Genomic DNA, 21,142 nt, shown 5'->3' on the forward strand with positions numbered 1-21,142 from the left:
CTTATACATGACTTATCTTATTTAACTGGTTACCCATATTAAAAGAGGAAGTTATTAAAAGGAAAATACCAGTATTGGAAAGTCAGTAACATATAGAGAATACATAATTTATGTTTTTTAAATAACAAACATATAAAATAGGAATTTGGTGTTTATTGAAGGTAAACTAAATGCACGACCAAATACTTACCATGTCGGGATAGTATTGTGAGGTTTTTTTTCCTGGTTTTTCCTCATAATTTACTATGGAATCACTAACAGGAGAATTTTACTGTTATCATGGCATGTATTTGTCTTTTTAAAGACGAATTACATGCTATGATCTTTTTCTGACGAATATTCTCAAGTTAAAGTTGATTTCACGTAATCGAATGAACTAGATTAAAAGTAAAGTCGTCCCAGGAACGCAACTCAACAATATTGGCAATATCATTGTAAAGTCGTGTACTTTAAAATGTATAATGTATGTCTAAATTGTCAATATAGATGAGTCAGATAAAATTAAATTATTAGAATAATTTTCACTAATTAACAAAAAAAACAAAATTTGTTTAATTTGGTAATGTTTGTATTTTGAGAACGATTTCCGAAGTGGAAATTGAAACCGCAATAAACGTACTTTAACCTTTAATTGTGGCTTATTCCCATTTAAATAGTAATTACTTTAAATAGGTTTTATTCATTCTACTTTGCAATTCCCAGACAATATTGAGCAGGTAAAAACATTCGAAAATTTGTTAAGGCATTTTTATGGTCACCTATTTATTTATAAACCTAGGTAAACTGAAATATAATTTTGTGTTAAGACATAAACAATATTTGTTTTATGTAAGTACAAAAACGAAATTGCTGCGCTAAAGCTTGATTTTATGAAATATATGTAATTTACGAAATAAAAAGGGCTATTAAAATAGCAAAAGAAAATTGGTTTAGCTCGAAGTGTACAGAGATAGAGTCATTACAACAAAAACATGATTCATTTAACCTCCATAAAAAGATTAAAGAAGCGGCAGGCTTATATAAACACAAGAACACTGGATTCCTGACAGATAATCAGGGAAACATAGTACTGGAAATAGAGCATAAAAGAGATATTTGGATCAAATACGTGGAAAAAACTTTTGAAGATATACGAAGTAACACTGGTATTACAACAAACACCAATTGCGAATCTGGACCACCATTTACAGTCGAAAAAGTAAAATATGCCATCAAAAGCACCAAAGATGGTAAAGCAGTAGGCCCTGATAATTTTCACTCAGAATTCTTAAAACTTATGGACTATGATGGCATAAAATGGTTGACAAATATATTTAACAGTATATATGATACGGGCGTGGTTCCCCAAGAGTGGTTAGTGTCAACTTTTATAAATCTTCCAAAAAAACCCAATGCGAGAAAGTGCGAAGACTATAGAATTATAAGCCTTATGAGCCATTTACTTAAAACATTTCTAAAGGTCATCCACAAAAGAATATATACAAAATGTGAGGAACAACTAACAAGAACACAATTCGGATTTCGTGATGCTCTGGGAACACGGGAGGCCCTTTTTGCTGTACAGGTGCTATTTCAGAGATGCAGGGATGTGAATTGTGATATATACGTATGCTTTATAGATTACCAGAAGGCATTTGACAGAGTAAAACATGACAAATTAATGACTCTAATGCAAGAAATTGGAATTGACAACAAAGATCTTAGAATTATCAGAAACATTTACTACAATCAAACGGCCAAAATCAAAATAGAAGACCAGTTAACTGATAAAATTGCAATAGAACGTGGAGTACGACAGGGCTGTATTTTGTCTCCATTGTTGTTCAATATTTATTCTGAATGGGTATTTAAGGAAGCTTTAGACGGTTGTGCGAAAGGAATACTAATAAACGGTGAATGGTTGAATAACATTAGATATGCAGATGACACTATAGTTTTTGCCGATAATCTGAATGACTTACAGATATTAACAAATCGCATAACAGGAGTCAGCAACAGATACGGACTAGCTCTTAACATAAAGAAAACCAAATTTATAACAATTAGTAAAAAACCAATACTAAACGCTCAACTTACAATCAACCAACAGAATATCGAAAGAGTCGAGCAATATACATATCTAGGCACCAATTTAAATAGCCAATGGGACCACTCAACAGAAATTAAACAGCGAATAATAAAAGCAAAAGCAGCATTCGTTAGAATGAGAACTATTTTCAACAGTCGAGACATATCATTAAAAACAAAATGCCGTCTATTGAACTGCTACATATTCACAGTTCTGCTCTACGGAATGGAAGCATGGACACTGACTGTTGCATCTATGAATCGGCTCGAAGCTTTCGAAATGTGGTGTTATAGGCGCATCTTACGTATATCCTGGGTTGACAGAGTTACTAATGTGGAGGTCCTGCGTAGAATGGGGAAAGAATGTGAAATTCTCATGACCGTCAAAACTAAAAAGTTGGAATATCTAGGTCATGTAATGAGAAACCAAGAACGTTACGGCCTTCTCCAGCTGATTCTCCAAGGGAAAGTAAATGGTAAGAGAGGACCGGGAAGAAGACGCATTTCCTGGCTTCAAAATTTGCGAAAGTGGTATAACACGACTACCACTGAACTGTTCCGCGCTGCAATAAGCAAAGTGAAGATAGCCGTGATGATCGCCAACGTCCGGAACGAAAAGGCACTTTAAGAAGAAGAAGATGTAATTTACATAAAATTGCATAAAATCACATTAATAACAATAAAATTAACAATTCAAAATAGATGAAAGTTAACCGTATAGTAAAATAAGCTAAAAAGGGTACATATTTCAAAAGAGAAAAATTAAATCATTCATTAGGATAATATATTCATTCAATATACAATTTCAAAAATGAAAGTAACACACTCACAAATCCTTTCCACATTTTCTAATAAAAAAGATACAACCGTTTCCCTGAATAACAATGTTCTATTTATACAGATACTGCTATTTCCAAATAACAAAACTCTGCAAAGTTTCCTTTGTAGCGGTTATCGTCGTTTTATCTTCCGTACGTTCCTGATATTATCTACGGTAAAAAGATAAACTTCAAGAAGTTTAAGTGTTTTTAAGTTTTAAACTAGAGTTCACTACAAAAATTTAACTTCTAAACTAAACTAAAATTCTTTTCAGGTTTAAGGTATGTGCAACTAATTCATATGAGCGTAGTTTGGATTTTTTGTGTAATAAATATTGTTTCTTTTTACAGGAAAATCTTTAGAAAAGTTTAAGAGTGTACAGTTGTTAATGTAGCATGAAAATGCACATCTTATGTCTTGCAATCTAGATTGAAAATGTTACATTATGCACACAAAAGGAAGTAATGAACGTTTGTTAGGAGTGAATTTGTAATATGTTTTTAATTTCATTTCACACAGCACCATACATTAAATAAATAAAACTGTTATTCTAATTTTTGAAATTCAAATTTCCTTGTGTTTTTAACTGATTTTCATTCAGTGCTGTTGTTAGCCATATGCTTTGATTATCATCATTATCATTGGCCGTTTCTAGACCACTGATGAACACACAACTCAGGTAAATATTTCGATTGAATACTATTTTCAGCACCTTGAATACAGTTGGGCTGAATGCGCTTGATCTTATTGGAGGACGTTCGCAATTACGGTAAGCAGGGTATCTATAGGGTGTTTCAAAAAAAGGTAACCCCGTCTCTAGGGTAGGTAAAAAACTGAAAAATAATTGGGGTTTGCATAGTAAAAAATTTTTGTAACGCCATCCGTTTTCAAAATACAGGGCGTTGAAGAAAAAAAAATACGCATTTTTTACGATTTTGCTGAAAATACTGGCAACATCGTAATGAAATTTTATACGAATATGTTTTGAAAGATGACACATCCCATAAATTTGTTTTTATATCTCATTCTCATAGAGGGCGCTAGTTAGACGGATCGTACTAAGTATTAGTCAATGTAACTTTTTTAAGAGTATAATTATTAATCAAAATTTTAAGTAAACTTAAACATCATTTAATTTTACACGAAAAAGGTACTCTTGGTAAAACTTGATACTATGTACCGTTTTCGGAATATTTTGATTAGAAAATTATGAAGTAATAATTGATGTTGGTAGTAATGATAAAGTTCTAATAGGTACACCTATATTTTTTCCAAGTGTGCCATGGAAATCTGACATTTATTGATTGTTATGACGATAAATCAACAATAATTAGAGTTTTTAAACCTTGTTATTTGTAAAATAAAATTAAAATGTACTCAAATGTTGAATACACTGACATGTTATTAACCTTAGCCGAATGCTTAGGATGTTCTAGAACAGCTGTGACACGTTATGCAGAAAAGTTTTCTAGAAGAAACTTACCAAGTAAAAAAATAATTAGAGCCGTTGAACGACGTTGTCGAGAAATTGGAGACATGGAGAATGTGAGACCAAATAAAATAAATTCTGGTAGACCAAGAATACCAAGAACAATTAATAAAAAAATAATATTTTAAATTTACTTGATCAAGATCCAACAGTTAGCGTAAGGAATATAGCAAGACAAACAAATACTTCTTCTTAAAGTACTTGGCGGATACTGAAGGAACAGCAATTACATCCTTATCATTACAGATAAGTCCAAGAGCTCTTGCCAGATGATCTACCCGTTAGAGTGGATTTTTGTGAAACATTGCAACAAAGGACAGCCCACAATCCAAATTTTTTAAAATGCATTCTTTTTACGAACGAGGCCACCTTTACGCGACAAGGTATGTTTAACTCCCATAATGCACACTACTGGTGTGATGAGAATCCACGAGTCAAAAGGGTATTACATTACCAACACTCATAAAGTTAATGTTTGGGCAGCAACTTTAGGTAACAAATTTTTAGGTTATCATATTCTACCTGGAAATTTAAATAGTGTGATATGTATCTTGATTTTTTAAACAATTTCTTATTCGAGATATTAGAAGATTTAACGCTAAACGAGCGAAGATCTTTATTTTTTATCCACGATGGAGCTCCACAACACTTTGATAGAAGGTGTTGTAATTGGTTGAGTAATCATTTTCCGAATCGATGGATTGGTAGAGGTGCAGCAGCTCCGATTCATTGGCCTCCTCGGTCATGCGATTTTTACCCTTTGGACTACGCAGTTTGGTCGTATAATAAGGAAAAAGTCTATGCTACAGAGGTAAATTCACGCCAAGAATTGGAAGAAAGAATTCAACGTCAATTTAATAACATCATGGCTGATCCCCTACCGTTTAGAAGGTTAATGGAATCTTTAGAAAAAAAGAATAGACTTGTGTATTCGCGAAAACGGAGGGCATTTTAAACACTTACTGTAATTGAATTTTATTTTATGTTCTTAGTCATTAATTTAATTTTCTTTTTGTGAGTTTTGTTTAATTACTAACTATTTTATACCAGCATCAATTATTACTTCATAATTTTCAAATCAAAATATTTCGAAAACGGTACACAGTATCGAGTTTTATTAAGAGTATCTTTTTCGTCTAAACTTGAATGATGTTTAAGTTTACTTGAAATTTTGATTAATAATTATACTCTTAAAAAAGCTATATTGACTAATACTTAGTACGATCCGTGTAACTAGAGCCCTTTATGAGAATCAGATATAAAAACAAATTTATGGGATGTATCAGCCTCCAAAACATATTCGTATAAAATTTCATTACGATGTTGCCAGTAGTTTCGGCAAAATCGTAAAAAATGCGTAATTTTTTTTTCTTTAACGCCCTGTATCTTGAAAACGGATGGCGTTACAAAAATTTTTTACTAAGCAAACCCCAATTATTTTTCAGCTTTTTACCTACCCTAGTGACCTAGGTTAACCTTTTTTGAAACACCCTGTAGATCTCCACTTTAAAATTTTCTTTAGTCCATCGTCTATCTCTAACTTTAGCAGCATGGCTTGCGCAGTTCCATTTCATCATTGTAATTATTTTAACTACATCCTTAACACCAATTTTTCCTAACCATTTAATTTAAAACTCAGTGTCGGAGGGACATAATATTCAACATTGACCTCTCCATTGCTCTCTTTACCATTTGCATTTTATTTATTACTTTTCTAGTAAGAGTCAATGTTTCTATTCCATACGCTAGAAGTTAGCCATAAAAATACACGTTGAACAAAGACCTCACTTTTCAAGCACGTGGGAATATCTGATCTAAAAACTTTCCTTGTAAGCTTTCCATGTTAGAGTATCCGTAAGCTTTCGTTAGCTTTGAGCAAATCTCTTAAAATCTTTATTTCATTTCATCTCACATAACAAAACAAAATACAGACTGGTAAAAATTAGAAACCTTGATAATGATATTATATTTAAGAGTGAAAGTCTGAATAATTTTGGGCAGCAGAGGAAATGAACAACTAGCCAAGGCATATGCCTCTTAAAGCTAAAGAAGTTCAGAAACTACTAAAACTATTGTTCATGCATCAACTAATTCAAAAATATCAGAAGAAAAATAAAAGTTTCAAAAGAATTAATAGAATTAATAAACAGCTTTCCAGTTTATGATATTAAGTCAAAAGTTGGTAGAGAAGAATTTTTTAAGAACACAACAGGAAACACAAAATTACATGAAAGATTCAAGAAAAATAAGAATAAACTATAGAAAATATTATCTATTCGCACAGAGGCATCAGAATCCGATGATATCAAAATCAAATGTGGTGTTTGACAGGAATGTATACTATCATCCCAGCTGTTTAACATACAGGGGAGACTGGGGAGACTTGAGCCAAAAAATGAATTTTATTTTTTATAAATTATACATTTTACAATTTAAAGATAATATGTAGTGCAAGTTAATTGTGTATCGTATAGCTAATATTGCCATACTTTTTCATGCTTTCAAAATATAACTTAAAATGTTTGGATGTATTTAAATAAAATGGTGTAAAGTGTCTCACCGCTCCCTAGGTCAGGAAGCGTTGTGATAAGTTCTAGGGAGCAATGAGACATTGTAAGACTTTGGGAAATGTGTATTACTTATTGAAAAAATTATTAAACAACGAATTACAATCTAAGGGCTGTATTTTATAGCTGCAGTGTGGTGGAAATGTAAACACCACAATTCTATTTCCTTTTACTTTCTTTAGAAATGGAAATATGGCTCTCGTGCTTATATATTAGCAGCAATACTCTGTTTTCCATTAAACAATCAGTATGTTTTCCACTGGTCCCGGAAAACGACAAAGTTTTTAGAAGACATTCATTCACTGGGATGAGCAACACCAACACTTCCTGGAAAACCACCACTTAACATATAGTCGTTAAAATTTAGTCTATGGTGACGATGTATAAAAGCGCAGCCAGCAATGGACTTAATGTCCCATATTTTAGGATATTTTTAATGGTTGGACTTAAATGCAATTTGTCTTGTATATAGGATTGGTAAAATATGGTGTATTTGCAAAGCACGGACTAGATAATCCGATAAAATAGCCTCTTCTTCATAGGTAAAGACTAAAGCAGTTTTAAAATCAGAATTTAACTTTCTTTTTTGCACATATCTGTTAAGCGTTTGCTTATCGACATTATTATTTCCTTGCAGTTGCGCTCAATTTTGCTCCCCTAAGAACTTGCTCCAAAATATATCCAAAAATCAAACCAGACATAACTGCTCATGGAGCAAAAATCATACTCGCCTTTGCCGATGACGTAGACGCAGTAGTACAATAAACATTAGAAATCAAGGATATTTTCTCGAGCTTTGAAGAAGCTGCATTAAATATCGGTCTAAAAATAAATGAAGACAAAACAAAATACATGGTCGTCTTAAAACAAGAACGACGGCGAATAAGGCAAAACATTACTATAAATGATCACAACTTCGAAGTGGTGAAAGAATTTAAATATCTAGGAGCAACAATCACAAATGACACAACAAATTAGAGCGAGAAGTTGAAACGAGAATAATGGCAGGAAACTGATCTTTTTTTGCAATGCAACATCTAATAAAGTCAAAACTTCTTTCACGAGATACAAAAATCCGGATATATAAGACCATAATACGACCAGCAGTCGCGTATGGAAGCGAAACATGGACGGTAACAAGAAGAGAAATAAATAAATTGCTGGAGTGGGAACCTAAAATTCTTCGAATGATATATGGCCCTTGCAGAGACGGCGTGACAAACGAATGGAGGGGCAGATACAATAACGAGCTAGAGTCTCTATTCGGAAAAGAAAATCTAGTCAGATATATAAAGGCCAATAGAATCGCCTTATTAACAATGTGTTCTGGGAAAGGCCAGAGAGAAAAAGGTCTGTAGGGCGGCCTAGAAAAAGGTGAAAAGATGCAGTCAAAGAAGATCTAGAGAAAATGGGAGTGCGACAATGGGAATTACGGGCACAGGACCGACAAACATGGAAGGCAATAGTAAACGCGGCAAAGACTCACGAAGAGTTGTAGCGCCATTGATGATGATGAAGAACTTGGTCCACTGCGGTTTTCATAACGTCAGGAGAAGGAACTACTAAAGGCAAAGTCTGACTAATTATCTCAAAAGAGTGTTTCCCCAATATGATCGGACATTCGGATAGAGATAAACACACATATTAGAAGAATGCCAAAAAATTGTCGAATATCGTCGGACTGGATACTGAATTTTTTTTGTATATCATTTTGCCGATCGTACAAGTTTTTTTTATACCAACTGAGAAATTAAAAATTAGCAAATATTAACGGAAAATGGATTTAAAAATTTTATTTAAAAGTGATTAAAGAATTATTAAAGTGACGGACTTGTTACAGTACGTGGTTTAATACAACAAACTCAAATATTTTCAGAGCAGCAGTTTGCAAAATACAGATTTTCATGATGGCTGCCAACATCCGAAATCAATAGGAACTACAAGATGAAGAAGAACCCTTAGGGAATTAATTACAGATGCTTAATCTTTTTGGTTAATTTTCTTTAAGAATGTGAAGGGATTCACAAATAATACATTAATGTATTACTTTAACCCATTTCATGATGGAATCTATAGTTTTGAAATTGTTTACAATAAGGGGTAGTTTTCACCCCTAAAATATGAAATGTGCACATTATAGGTCTTAAAGTAGAGGATGAGTAAAGCTTAACACTAGAAGCACCAGCATTTGTGCATACCTAGAAGCACCACCGGCGGTCAAAATGACGGATATTAGAATTTTCTATTGCCAGCCGTTTTTGTATTCTTTTTTATTTGATAAAAACCTATATTGAGTTAATAACTAATAATAAAAGACATTTAATATTTTTAAATAAATTATTTAATTATTATATATAACAATTTATGCAGTAGCAAAATTTTTCAATTTTGCTTGTACATGACCCACACACAAATTTTTTACATATATGACAAATTTCAAATGTTTTATTTTTGTTGCAATTCCCTGTTTGACACTGCTTACGTTTATTATTTGGTGGTTTTTTTGTACCTCTTGGATTTGTATCCGTTGATGTTGTCCTGCCCTTAGTCATGTGATCTTCTCGCAATTCTTCTGCTAACTGAAGTAGGAAATCCTGCCTAGATATTTGACTGCCCGTAACTTTCTTATACAGAACCCAAGTATTTATTCCTGCCATATCTAAAATATTAAAAAAAACTTGCAACGGCCATCTTCTTGAAGCAGATTTGGTTGAAAACAGTCTAGCCATCTGATCTACAACGTCCACTCTGTATTTTGTCTGGTTGTAGAAGATGATGGTTTCCGGTTTTTTCTTTCTATCTGTGCCCATTTTAATATCATTCGAGTGTAAAGAACTCAGCACTAGAACATTTTTGTTGACTTTTCCCTGGTACGCCGTTAGCGTCAAGTCTTCGTGTTTGAAAATTTTTGTTTTGTACAATTCCATCTTTTAATTTTTTACTGATGGTGGGATATCCTTTCTTGTTCAGTTGATTGTTCCAACAATGCTGGTAGCCTTCTTTCGTAATTCTTTTGCCAACTTTATGGACGTAAAGAAATTATCCGTCGTGACATTTCTTCCTTTATTTATAAATGGTTCCATTAGACGGCTAGCAACATGTTCCCCCAGAAGTTGATTGGCTGGTCGTTGTTCATCTTTCCCTAGGTAAGGAAATCCGTTCAACAAATATTTGGACTCGACATCAGCTGCAAGCCAGAATTTAATTCCAAACTTATCGGGTTTATTCGCCATGTACTGGGTAAAGCGGCATTTTGTCTTCGTGGAAAAAAGCTGTTCGTCGATAGTTATATTTTCGCCAGGTGTATAACATAATATACAATTCTCTATAAATGGGTTCCATATTCCCGACGCAAGTGCAAATTTATCTGTTGATAATCGCTCAGACCTGGTATTTCTCATATCAATACGGATAAAACTCATTATTTGTGTAAATTTGTTTCTAGACATCGTCTCTTGAAAAAATTTTGGACCCCATGTACCAGACCACAGTATCTTTATGCTAACATTTCGTGCCATATAAGCTCCCCTAGCATACAGTAAGGATATAAATGCTTTGATTTCTTCAATAGAAATTTGCCAATTTTCATCTTTGAGTTTTCTTCTACCTTCAGCAACAGTACATGATTTTATGTTACGGAGTATGCATTCATCAATCAACAGCCGCCATGCACTAGCTGCAGAATCTCTAATAATGCTTCTTTTAGCATGAGGAGTTGGTCCAGCAGCTTCCTTTTGAACATTTTGAGTGGTACGCCTTCCTAAAATGAACGAGATAAATTAGTATGCAGGTATATACTCATTTATTTATTTATTTAAATAAATGGCACCGTAATAAATAAAGAATGGAACAACAAACAAGAAATAAGAGCGCACATCGGAAAAGCTAGATCCACCTTCAACCAGATGGGGGCCTTCTTCAAGAGCCATAATCTCTCTCTTGGTATAAAAGTAAGGATGCTCTGATGCTACGTCTTCTCTGTTCTTTTTTATGGTGTTGAATAGTTGACCTTGACGAAGATATATGCAGAAAATTGGAAGCATTCGAGCTGTGGCTAAATCGGAGAACACTTCAAATCCCGTGGACCACTATCAAATCTAGAAAGTTACAATATTTCGAAAACATTGTGCGAAATGAATCTAGATGCGCCCTTCTACAAGCCATCCTGCAAGGAAAAATATTTGTAAAACGGGGTCCAGGAAGAAGAACATCCTGCAGATAAGGTAAATATTGCCATGATTATCGCCAATATTCGTGACATCAAGAAGAATATGCTCAAAAATATTATACACCTAAGTGAATACATAAATAGAAGCTACTAATATAATATAGTTGCTTACCTGGTGTACTAGCATTGTTGTCAAGTAACTCCCATCCTATGGTATCTATGGAAAACTTCTCTAAAATGCTTTTGCGAATTCCTCTTACCTGGTTGGTAATCATTTCTAAAGATGTATTGAAGTCTGCATTCGAAGTTGAAGCAGAAGTACTGGGCATCACCTCAATCTCAATTTCACCTTCAGAATATCTGCCCGATGAATGTCCTTGATCAACTGTATTAGGCACATACTCGTCAACTTTATTATAGGATACATCTTCATCAGATAACTCTGCTACAGATTCATCTTCTGACAAATTCTGTAGACACTCTAATAGCTCCTGCTGAGTCAAATATCGGCGAGACATGATAAGAACAGAAATAATAAAAATCACAATGTAAAATTAATTAAAATACAGATTGAACATGCAATTGCAAAGAGTATACTCAAACTACATAATAAAAAATATTTTTGATGTATTTTATACATAAAATAAGTAAAAACTTTCCAGAAAAGTAGAACAAAAATTAGACTACCTCGTCAGTAGGACCGCATTTTTCTAGGTAGACATCAACATAAATATATTCAAAATGTAATTATACTAAGTACCTGTAAAAGAGAAATTATAATCCTCAAGTAAATAATAAAGTCCCAAATCATAAATTTCGTAAAATAAATATGAATGAGTAATACTCTAGACTAATGAGGGTCGAGAATAGAAAGCAGTCAAAATGACTGCTATATGGTAGTTTTAGGTATACGTTACCATATCTTAAAAAGTAATTACGCTAAGTACCTGTAAAAAAAAATTATAATCTTCAAATAGATTTAGAAAAAGTCATATATTATCAAGTTTCTAAAACATTTATGAATAGGTAATACAGAGTGTCAAAAATGAAAAGCAGTCAAAATGACCGCTCTGGTGCTTCTAGTGTTAAACCCAAATTTTTATGCAAATCGGTCTGAAATAACAAAATATTACAGACATTTCGTATTTTACTGCTGATTACTGGACTATATAGTCCTTATTATTTATATAATTAATTTACTTCATAGCTAATCTAGTCTAGTTTTATGTTTTTTTTATTATATAAAATCAATTTATCAAAATTTTATTTCGAGGTTATTAAATTTTATTTATTTTTCCACATTTACGAACACTAATGATATAATACTGAAGATAATTAATCCCCGAACTGTATCCCTTAATGACAAAATTCTCTATCCTATCTAAATTATACCGCCTTTTTTGTAAAGATGAAGCTCCCAAACCCACATCCCGTTCTGTGGAAATTCTTGACCCCACGTGGACAACGATTAACTGAAAATCAATACTAAAATGCCAAACTTCACCCTCGACGTGCAGTAAATTGAAATTCTGAGTAAAGTTAGATCGAGAGAACCGTTTTCTAATGCGATCGAACGAAAATTCTGCATAGAAATTAATTTAAAATCAGAGATCTTGATACGCTGTGAATAATTTTCATACTTTCTTTATAGAGCAGCAACTCACGCTTTGGCGGTTGTCGGTAAATAGAGATGAGTAAAGTTTCAGGGATGCTTATTAAAGAGAAGTTGGGAAAATGGAAAATATTTGTTTTTATAATATTTTATAAGTGGTTAGTTAAAGCTATGAAAAATTGGATGGATTGAAATACTAGTTAGTTTAGTAAATAATATTTTTGCTACCTTTGAAAGAATATTATCAGAAAATAAATCTTTTTTAAAAGTATGCCATTTTTATTACCGGAAAATAAGCTGTTAAACATTTGCCTCTGATCATACATTTTTTCAATTCTATTTTTTTTTTTTTTTTCAACTTTAACGTGCTCGGCTACTATGGCCACTTACACAGGTACTATAACATGAATTTTCATTACACAAACATTAAGTGTTACATTAAGAATATGTTACAATAATACGGAATGATAATGATATGTTATACAATGTCTAAATTAAAATCTAATTATATTTTTTGATATAAGTGTTCATCTCTAAGGAATTGTAGCACAGCTTTTAGTGTGAGTTTTGAATGTCCTATCCGAAGTCGTCTTATCACAATGAGATCTCGTCTTGAGAGGGCTGAATAGTCAAATGTAGGCTGACTGGTTATTGACGGTTGTATTTCGTGTAAGATCGAACGGTTAGAGTTCCAATGCTGCTGCCAAAGGAGTCTGGTTCTTCTTTTAATATATGATTTTAGGTCCTTACAAATTTGAATTTTATCGGTGATTTCAGGTGATGCTGTAGTAAGTTTAGCATAGTGATCTGCAGTTTCATTGCCTTCTATACCAATATGAGATGGCAGCCAGATTATGGTAACTGTTATGTTTTGGGACAAGATAATTTGGTAAGAGTCTAGGATCTTTTGGACGATTGGATGATCAGTAAATATATTTTTGATAGAATAGATTGATGCTAAAGAGTCTGTGCATATGGCAACCTGCTTATTAGGTGGAGATATATGGTTAAAAGCTTGCAATATACTAAATAATTCGCCAGTATAAACGCTGCTGATGGCTGGTATAAGTGATGACTTAATTAGTGAATGAGAGGTTGTAACAGAGCAGCCTACTCCTGTGTCATTTTTTGAGGCATCCGTGTATAATATTAGGTCGTATTTATTTGTATCTATAATGTCTTTAAATGCATTTATAATGATCTCTTTCGGATGTTTATTTTTATCGAAGTTGGTGAGCGAGGTGTTAAATTTGAGCGTGGACATGATCCAAGGAGGAGATGGAGGGAGATAAAGAGGAAGGGTATGTGTAAGAGAGATATCATTAAGTGTCTGTGCTAAAATTAGTGGAATAGGTTTTATTGGTGGTAAGAAATTGGTATTGTGTAAATAACTGGGTTTCAAATGAAACTTCAAATTAAAGAAAAGGAGTTTATGACTAAGAAAATTTTAAACATATTTGAAGACCGACTACAGATTACGAATAAATATAAATTAATACATTACAAATAATAATGAAGTAAAAATAGCTAAAAACAAAAAGGTAACACGTTAACTGCCACGAGAAGCAGGTGTGCCTCTACTACTCCGAACTTATTGACGTCACGAGAAGTAACATTGCATCTCATGCCTAAGTATATTTCAGGCTTCGTGATGCAACTGTGCTTTACTATACCTATTCATCTGTATATAATTTATATTTCTCTGTTTAATCACAAATTAGTCCATTAACTTGTAATCTCAGATTAATCTTAATTTCCTGAATTTTCATAGTTTTACCGTGTATAATTGTGAAACATATAGATTAGTAGCTTCATTAAAGTTTGTTCAACTTCGTGCAAACTATATATTGCCTAATAGGTATTGAAGAAATGATTGCAATCATTTCCTCGGTTCAAATTATATTTGACAGATTTCAAAAGTTAAAGGTTTTTGTTCTATGCAGAGGGCAATACACTTATTTGATTAATCGTAGCATTTTAGTGAGATTATAAATATAGCTTCGGGACTAGTTTGGGACGCAGTCTATTATAAATTTTTACCCCAACAACAACTATAGTGTAATAAGTTAGTAGGTGTCAATAAAACTATATTTTACTACACGACTTTAAAATTTTATTTTATCATGGTCCATTAAGTAGAATCGGACACAGGGTATTAGAAACAATTTGAAATTATAATTACAATCCAATTGTTCATTGGTCCATCGAGCCGGATTGAACCAGCGACCTATGGATACAGTTTACAGTCCTACAGTCATACAAAGAATAGTAGCACAACAAAATGCAGGTCCGTGTTTGACGCTTCCAGTGAAAGTTCAACAGGAATCAGTCTCAATAATATAATGTACTCTGGACCTCGTTTGATACAAGATCTTACAAATATATTAATAAATTGGAGGTCATATGAAATAGCACATACAGCAGATCTAGAGAAAATGTTTAGGTAAATAAGGATAGCAGAAGAAGATTAAGGAAATATGTAATGAGGAGAAATTAAAATATCCACTAGCTGCAGAAATTTTTAAACACAACATGCATATAGATGACATGCTAGCTAGATCGGATACATTGGCCGAAGCTCGTCAAGCTCAAACAGAGTTAACAGAAATGTTCAAGAAAGGGGATTTTGTATTAAAAAAATGGTTTAGTAATAGTTAAGATGTAATGAAAACCATACCTAAGGAACTAAAAAATGTCAATATAAAAACGTTAGACAAGGAAGATAAACGCTAGGGATCCACTGGTCAGCGGTAGAAGGTGTAATTACATTTAAAATCAATACAACCAAACATAACAAAATAACAAAGAGGCTAATGTTAACGAAAATAGTAAAAATATACGATCCATTAGGATGGATTGCACCAGTGATAATACAGTCTAAAATATCCATACATTATTTGTGGACAAAAAGGATAAGTTGGGATAAAGATACCCAGGTGAAATAATCTAACCAATTCAGGAAAAGTAGAAGAGAAGGTTTAACAATTCGGCCGAGCTTAGAATTGTGTGCAGCATTGCTACTTAGCAGACTCATAAAAAGAACAATTCAAACACTAAATCGCAGTGATGTGGAAACATACGAATGGTCTGATTTCACAATAACTCTGGCATGGATACAAGGACAACCAAGCAGATGGAAAACGTTTATAGCGAACAGAGTAACGAAAATAGTAGACACCATACAACCTGATCGCTAATTTAAGGCAAATACAAAAGAAAACCCAGCATATTATTTATCTAGAGGAATAAAAGTGAAAGAATTAGTAAGGCACAAACACATATTACGTTTCCAATACCAGAGAGTCTGGATACTGACTAAGAGAGCAGTAAATACAACTTAAAGGTCACATTTGCGATATTGGTGACATCTGCAAATTAAATCTGAATATAATGCACGAGTACTATCTCATTGCTTTAGATTTGCAGACAAATGCAAAAAAGAAATAAAATTTGAACAACTCACCCAGCAAGAATTGGAGCATACTTTGCAAATAGGAATAAAAAAATACTCAAGAAATATACTACGCAGAAGAGATAAAAACCCTAAAGAGTAAAAAACAACTTAACGAGAGGATTAAGCTATTAAAGTTACTACCCTATGGGGATAACCATGGCATATTACGGGTTACAGGGAGACTTCAGAATTTCGAATTAACACAATGATGAAAAACATCCCTTAACAATACCGCACAAAAGCAAGTTCAGTTAACTAATAATACAACATTGCCATACCAAAATATTGCATTATGATTCATGCACGGAAAAAGAGCAGTGCGAGAAGAAAATAACACTTGTGTGAAATGTAAAAGATACAAGGCTGAAACGGCTCAAAAATAAATGGAAAGTTTATCAGGAGCGAGTAAACCAAGTTCATCTATTTGCAAATACTACGCCGGGCCAATCAAAATAAGAGCAAGCAAAGAAAGAGGGTACAAGAGCTATGATGTATTTGAATGCGTAGCCACAAAAGCTGTATGATTTCTGATGTTGTTGCTGTTTTTGAATGTCCTTGGAGTGAATTGTCCTCGAGGCTTGCACTATTACGTTTAAATTCAGCCACTCATCTTAATACTCTATGAACTAAAGTTGAAGAGTCCATATATACACTTTCAATATTCGTTTATAAATTTCCTTTGGTTTTAAACCTTCCAAAAATAAAAATTTAAACACTGCACAACAGTTGGTTTTTTTCTTTGTAAACATTACTGTTGCACGTCGATACTAAATGGATTGTAAGCAAAAAATTGAATTGACCAATTGAAATAAAATTTCAAATGCTTTTATATGGAGAGTGTTTTAACAAAATAAAACAAACTTTAGGCTTGTAGAAATGCCTTCTCTTTATTTAAACTGTTCAAATTTACTGTTTGTTTTAAGAATAAACCTTTTACGGTTATGTATTTAAAAAAAAATAAACATATTTAATGGACTATCCTACCTTCTACCTTTGTTTATATTATGCTTTTCTATTTTCAGGTCACTTCTGACACAAATTCCTCAAATAGTATAAGAAGTAAGTATGCAGAACATTACGATATATATTTGATAATTTATAGTTCCTCGACTCCTCATAATGGCCATAAATTTAGCTATTATGTTTCTTTTATGGGTAATAAACGCGGTAAAGAGGATATCATATACGATGAGTACATTATTAAATAGTATAAGAGCTTAGTTTTAAATATTTTACATAACGGGTCATATTTTCGCATTTAAAATCATAAAATATACTCTATTTTAGACTATTCCATTTTATTTTCACCGCTAACAGTTTTGTTATTATATTAATTATAACTATTATTATCTCAAGATTACCAATAATAATAACAACTTTATGTATGAAAACCCATATATATTGTATATTATTTTACATTATATAATACTGTTTACTTTATATAGCTTTCTGCTAGAATAAAAGATGTAGAATATTAAAAGAAATGCTGTAACGATTAAAAAAATATAAGTTTTAATTCACGTATTTTAAATTTCATTCTGTATAAGGTTTTAGTTTTCGAATAAAAACACTAGTGAATCTTCTAATGAGAATAAACAAAAGATAAATGTTTATTTTGAAATTGCTTTGGGTAATCGTTTGTCTGTATATCAAATAAGCTCCTATTTAAGCTTTAAGAATTGAGTTTTAAATTGTAAATAAGAAAACATACTTTAAATGTTTGTTTAATCAAATTGTCGGCTTGAGTATTTTATTTACTGACGCATCCAGTATCATATAATCTTGCTTAAGATATGAGACTGTCAACGGAGAAACATTAAGTAAAAGTGGATTCGATTTATCATTCTACGAAAGAGTAAAAATAAATTTAAAAGGTCTGCACCTTCAAATTCCTGACCTCTTTCCTTCAAACGTAAAAACTCCTCCTTCCTCGGTAATCATGATTCCTGAACTCAATACTACGCTACTCAAATATCATAAATCAGAGTCATCATCCACTGCAAAGCCCTTATTCATATTAAAAGTACAAACCATTCTTCTTCCGGCATTATCACAGATTCTCTAAGCTTGGTAAAAATAATTGCCAAATATACATTTATACATTAAGAATCCCCTATTCTTACTTGCTCACAAAGTACTTGTTGCCTTACAAGAATCTGATTCTGAAGTCAAATGTATAGATTCCGTCTCATATGGGAATACAAGTTTATGAAAAAGTAGACCTCCAAGCAAGAGAAGCTATCAAAAATAATTATACTATGATAGTGTCAAAGGCTATTTCCAGTGATATAAAACGGTTCATTAAAGAAGTGATTAGTGTCTGGCAAAATAAATGAGACTTATGGGAATCTAGGGGAAATTAAAAGAAATTAAATCGACAGTAAAATTGTGGCTACTATTAAAACTAAAACGAGTTTACAAGGTCAAAATTTTTCTACTTTGATTAAGTCATGCCAATATTACTCATAAGTAACTAATGTTCTCTTCTTACAACGCATTCTTATAAAACTTTCTTCTGTTCTTATAACGCGTTCTTTTAAAACTGCCCTAAGCACTCCTCTGTAAAAATGAAAATTGGACCAGGCAAATTGAACACTCTTCTCAGACCAAGTAGACCAAAAACTCCCATATCTTCCTGACCCTAGTACCTCAACTATGTCTTCAACTTATCTACAATTCTCTGAGGCACTTTTAGAAGCAGGACACAAAGCAGTCGGAAAAACCAAAACTCTAAAAACTCATACGCCAGTACCGTGGTGGAATAATAAATGTGACGAACCCATCAAAAAATACAAGCGAGCTTTTAACAAATTCAGACGATGTTCTACTACACGATCAAATAGAATATACAAAACTAAGAGCTGAATCTCGATATCAGATTAAGCAAACCAAAAGACAAAACTGGAAATCTTTCGTGATATCCACCAACAACTCTATTCCCCTGTCTGCATTATGGGGGAAAATTCGTCAACTATCTGAAAAACAGCAAAACGCCTAAATTAGTTTCTTAAAACATAATAATCAATTAATTATCTCGACAGAAGAAATCACAGAAAGTTTTGCAGATCTTTACCATAAAATTCCAGCACTAACAACTACTCTCCAAATTTTCTTCAATTTAAATTTAGAAATGAAAACAAGGAGATAATAATCACAAAGAACAAGGAGAACTACATTAACTTTCCAATTTCACTAGAAGAACTGGTCTCTTCTGCGGGTCCAGATGATATACCAATCTTTTTTCTCCAAAATCTAAGCACAAACGCTAGAACACACCTTCTTAATGCTTTAAACCAAATGTTGACACAGCATTACTTTCCAAAGTCTTGGTCAGAATCATATATTATCCCAATCCCTAAACCTCAAAAACCGAAAACAGATCCGCAGTCCTATAGACCAATATCGCTAACGTCTTCAACTTTTAAGCTTTTCGAAAAGATTATAAACCGTCGTCTTACATGGTTTCTGTATAAACCTTATTTATCAGTGTAAAAATTGGCTATTTATTGCAGTAAATACCAGTTTTTAAAAGAATTTAACCAACAAAAAGTAATTAGTAATTGTTGTGTAGAGTTTTTAACATTAAGAGCTGTAATATTATTCGGTAAGAATCTGTTTATTAATACTTTTCTAACCAAAACATTCAGCTGTGTTGACATTTTTTGTCACATTTGACATTAGCCAGTCCTATTAAGGACTGGTTCGGCGAAGTATTAGCTAGGCAAACAGTAATACGGCTACAATTGCTGCCTATCAGTCGAAACTTTATTACAAGAAAACCAAAAATAGTTACTTTTGACTACATGAGTAACAACTTAAATCAATGTTCTCCTACAATTAGCAACACCATGTCTGGAAACAACATCATCAGTAATAATCCAAATTCATATGCAACTGCTACTATGTCAAAACCCAACCGAAATATCCCAAAAAAGATCAAACCATATTAATACATGCTGAACCAAACTTATTACTACTCGACTACGTCAAAGCCATAGGTAACATTGTTAGGCCCAAAAACATATGCTTAGCCTCAATAATTTCCAATAATCGGATATGCATCTACTTAACAAATCCTGAACTTGTCGAACATATTTTAACAGAATACCCTACGATTACAATCAACTCTGTAGAACTATCCGTAAGAAGACTGGTTACTCCAACAAAAAGACTAATAATCTCTAACGTCTGTCCATCAATACCTCATGAAATTATAGAAAAACACCTTTAAGATGTAGGTCTTTAACTTGCTTCACCAGTGTCATATATTAAAGCTGGAATCCCCGGTAATAAACTTACGCATATTAAGAGCTTCAGAAGACAGGTATACGTTACTCCAATCACAAATAGCCTCGAAATTGAAACCTCCATTCGACAATAATTCGTTCAGATTATTTCTCTCCACCGACAAAATGGCATGTTTTCTATGCAAAAAACATGGACATTATAGCAAATAACTGTCAAAATCCCCCTAGCAATCCTCTCCTAAATGAACAAACGTCCCCAGCTGACCCCATTCCTGCTACCCCAATATCAAACAATATGGCACCACCAAACACAACACAAAATACGGTTCCCAGTCAACAGATAAAAACTGTGGATATATCCATCACTTCTATTGCCGCAAATAATGAATTTCTTCCTCCTACCACTGGTCAAAAACGAACTCGTTCTGACTTCAGCGATTCTTCCTCCCAAGAAACAAACACATCTACTAACTTACCCATCAAAGACATAAAAATGCCTTCACCCGATGCAAAAGTGCATAAAAAGCATAAAACTAAAAAATCCAACAAAGTCGCACCAGATCAATTTAAATTAACCGCCTCCTCTGTTCTCACAATCAATAATCTTTATGAAGAAAATCCAAACTTATTCTCTTTACCGGTTGAAAACTTTCTTGCCTTTCTGGAAAACTCATTCGGCAGTAATAACACTCTTCAAGGAGCACAGCAGTTCACTTAAA

At 32.9% G+C, this 21,142-nt stretch overlaps 1 protein-coding gene across 1 annotated transcript in view; it reads left to right on the forward strand.

Annotated features, from left to right (window-relative positions):
• Positions 1 to 21,142, forward strand: part of LOC140441931 (uncharacterized) — a 293,137-nt gene that overhangs the window by 41,117 nt on the left and 230,878 nt on the right. The window contains exon 2 of the mRNA XM_072532940.1: positions 17,199 to 17,235. The gene's annotated coding sequence lies outside the window, so the exon portion shown is untranslated. The remainder of the gene's footprint in view (positions 1 to 17,198; positions 17,236 to 21,142) is intronic.

Source organism: Diabrotica undecimpunctata, chromosome 1 (genome assembly GCF_040954645.1).
Source record: "Diabrotica undecimpunctata isolate CICGRU chromosome 1, icDiaUnde3, whole genome shotgun sequence".
NCBI lineage: Eukaryota > Metazoa > Arthropoda > Insecta > Coleoptera > Chrysomelidae > Diabrotica > Diabrotica undecimpunctata.